This window comes from Paramormyrops kingsleyae, chromosome 21 (assembly GCF_048594095.1).
Source record: "Paramormyrops kingsleyae isolate MSU_618 chromosome 21, PKINGS_0.4, whole genome shotgun sequence".
Lineage (NCBI taxonomy): Eukaryota > Metazoa > Chordata > Actinopteri > Osteoglossiformes > Mormyridae > Paramormyrops > Paramormyrops kingsleyae.
In genome coordinates this window covers 16,716,520-16,719,876 of record NC_132817.1, presented here as the reverse complement: position 1 = coordinate 16,719,876, position 3,357 = coordinate 16,716,520, and positions in this window count along the sequence as shown.

Genomic DNA, 3,357 nt, shown 5'->3' with positions numbered 1-3,357 from the left:
CCTTTTCGCATAGTTTTGAATGACTTTATTCTTGAAACATTGCAGGCTTTTTTCTCGTAATTTTATCACTTTATTCTCAAATTACTGTGACTTTATTTTAGCAAATTACGACTTTATTCTTGAAAAGTATGACTTTTCTCGTAACTTTGACTTTATTTTGACTTCATTCTCGAATTACTATGACTTTATTCTGACAAGTTACAACTTTAATCTTGAAAGTTCCAACGTTATTCTCGAGGTTTTATATTTTTATTAATAGTGGCCCTAAAACTTCGTCATAGCAAAGCCATGTATTAGTAAAACTACTTTCTTCCACCAATGATTAAACCTTTCTGTGTAGTTTCTGTTTTTAATCTTTACTAAATTTAAAATTATTAGTTGAAATTCAGGTTCAACAATTCGACACTGCCGTGATAATATTATGTAACTAATGACAAAATCTTTGGTTAGAGTCTCCCTCAAATAAGTCATTCAGCAATAAAAAGGTTACGCCCTGCCTCACCTCTGTCAACAATAATCTTTTGCATCTTGGCCAATATGTGAATTCAAATTATAATTTGATCCTATAAAAAATGAGGAAAGACTACTTCACAGTGTACTGACACAAAAGAACAACACCACAGGTGTAGAGCACAGCAAACATGTAATATCTTTGGTAACCTCAAATGGAGATATTTACTGGTACACTGAACATTTTTTCCGTAAATCCCATCTGAGACACACAGACACTGGTGAGAGCGAAGATTGGGTTCAGACCTCAGGGTTAGCTATTTATCTGCTGGGAGCAATTGCAAGGGTCTTGCAGTGATACAATCCTCTGTCAGCCAATGGATTTGAACCAACAACCTTCCGGTTACAGTTACAGAATAGTGATCCACATTCCACAACAAGCACTAAGATTTAATCTTCCCATTTGCTCAGTTCATACAGTGTCTGTGTCCTTAGATGTCTTTAGTAAATATTTATACACTTTCCTGTGGATAGGACACGGTGCACAGTGTTTCCGGGACCCAAACGACAGAATGGCTTTTGAAAGGGTGTTTTTTGTCCATTATATGAGGTTATCTTTTAAATTCAGTTCAAAGTTTTCCAGCTGAGATTCAGTCTGCCAAGAAGACCAAGGAGGAATCCTTGGAAAAGCAAGACATCGATCTCCAGTAGCTGAGGGACTTCAACAGGACAGTGAATAAGATGCCACTACTTGAACATTGAAAGAACACAGGGAGCAGGAGTAGGCAGCATAGCATAACAACCACTCTGAGCAGACATACAACTACAATTAATCATCAAAGAACAGAACAAAAACAAGCACTTAAATACACAGCTAACAAAACACAATTCAGGACAGGTGAGAAACATAATCAATTAACCAATCACAAGGACTCAAGGCAAACAAGTAATCGGTGTGGCATATTACAGTCAAACAAAACTGGAGACTAAGAAAAAATAACAAACACTAAGTTTTAACTAAAACAAGAAGCAAAAGAAAAAGAACCAATTGAAATACAAAACCACCGAAACCAGGAAAGCACTGATAACCAGTAATACTAGGGAAGACCAAAAACCAAAAAAAAAACCCCAAACAAAACCAATGAGGCTTGTTATTAGCCAGCTTTGAACCCACAACTCCTCAATCTGAACCGCACACGCAGCCCACTCAGCTATGTGGCGGTCTGGGGAGCTGCAAAGCAAATGACATGGAGGACGACAGGATGGCCAGCACCACCTGCTGGCCAAACAGGGTGGAGACATGAAAGGCAGGGTCGAATGGGCTCCGACCCTGACATGCTGTGTAAAATATAAATGAAAAGAGAACGCAAATTATTTATAATCTATATTTAATTGACAAAAGTTCAAAGACAACAGAAAATGTTGAAACTGAAAAATGTTATTGATTTTTGAAAAAAATATGCTCATTTTGAATTTGATGTCTGCAACACATGTTTAAAAAGTGAGATAGGGGCATGATTACCACTGTGTTGTGTGAACCACTTATTTTAACAACACTCCATAAGTGTTTGGAAACTGAGGAGACCAATTTCTGTAGTTTTGAGACTGAAAAGTTACCCCATTCTTGCTTGATGTAGGATTCCAGCTTCTCAACAATTTGGGGTGTCCTTTCTTGAGGTTTTCCATTTTTTAATGCTCTAAATATTTTCAGTGGGTGACAGGTCTAGAATGCTGGGAAACCAGTTTATCGCCCAGTCTCTTTTACTATAGAAACACGCTGTTGTAATATGTGCAAAATGCAGTTTGGCTTTGTCTTGCTGAAGGCCTTCTCTGAAGAACATCATCCGCATGGCAGCATACGTTGCTCCAAAACCTGTATTTATTGTTCAGCACTAATGGTATCATTCCTGATGTGCAAGCCACTCATTCCATTTACATTAATCCACCCCTATACTATCATGAATGCTGGCTTTTAAACTGTGTGCTGATAACGAGCTGGGATGGTCTGTCTCCTTTTCAGCCCAGATGATGCAGCGTCCATGATTTACAAAAAAAAATAATAAATTTAATTTATCAGACCACTGGACAGTTTTCCACTTTGGCTCAGTCCATCATAAAAAAGCTTGGGTCCCGAGAAAGCACAGGAGTACAAAGTACACATAACAAGGACAAGGAAGAACAATGAGATGCAGCTGGAGTGAATCACAGAAGGGCAAGAATGAGAGGTAAATCTAATAGTAAACAGGCGTGGCTCATTAGGGCCACACTGGGGAAGGAAACGGAAGGATTGGTTGGGTGGGGCGTGACAGTACCCCTCAAGGATGCCATCGAGGCATGAAGGATTGGTAGAGAAGGGGACCGCAGGGGCAGAAAAACTGGGCAGACAACAGACGGGATGACAAGACATGCAGGGAACAAGACGGGACAAGACAGAATGCTACCTAGGACATGAAGCAGACACAGGCAAGACCAGGGACCACCGGGCACAAAGCACAACAATTTCAATGACATCAATAAGCCCACACCCACAACAAGAAGGACATCCACAATTCCCCCAACATCGACAACGTCAATGACAGCATCAAAGACATGCACAATGACAACAGCCACATCATCCACAATGGCCCCATCCACAACAGCGTCAACATTGACACCTGCATCCAGGCAGTAACAACATCAATAACCACCACTGTCGAACCAACAACTGCTGCACCAATGACAATATCAACAACAGCATCAACGATACCCACAATAACGAGAACCACATCCACAATGGCCTCAACATGGACAATGTCAATGACAGCATCAATGACATTCACAATGACAACAACCCCATCCAAAAAGGTTTGCTGGCATGTGGACCGGATGATGGGACAGAGGTCTGAGATTGGTGACTAGGGAGAGGGA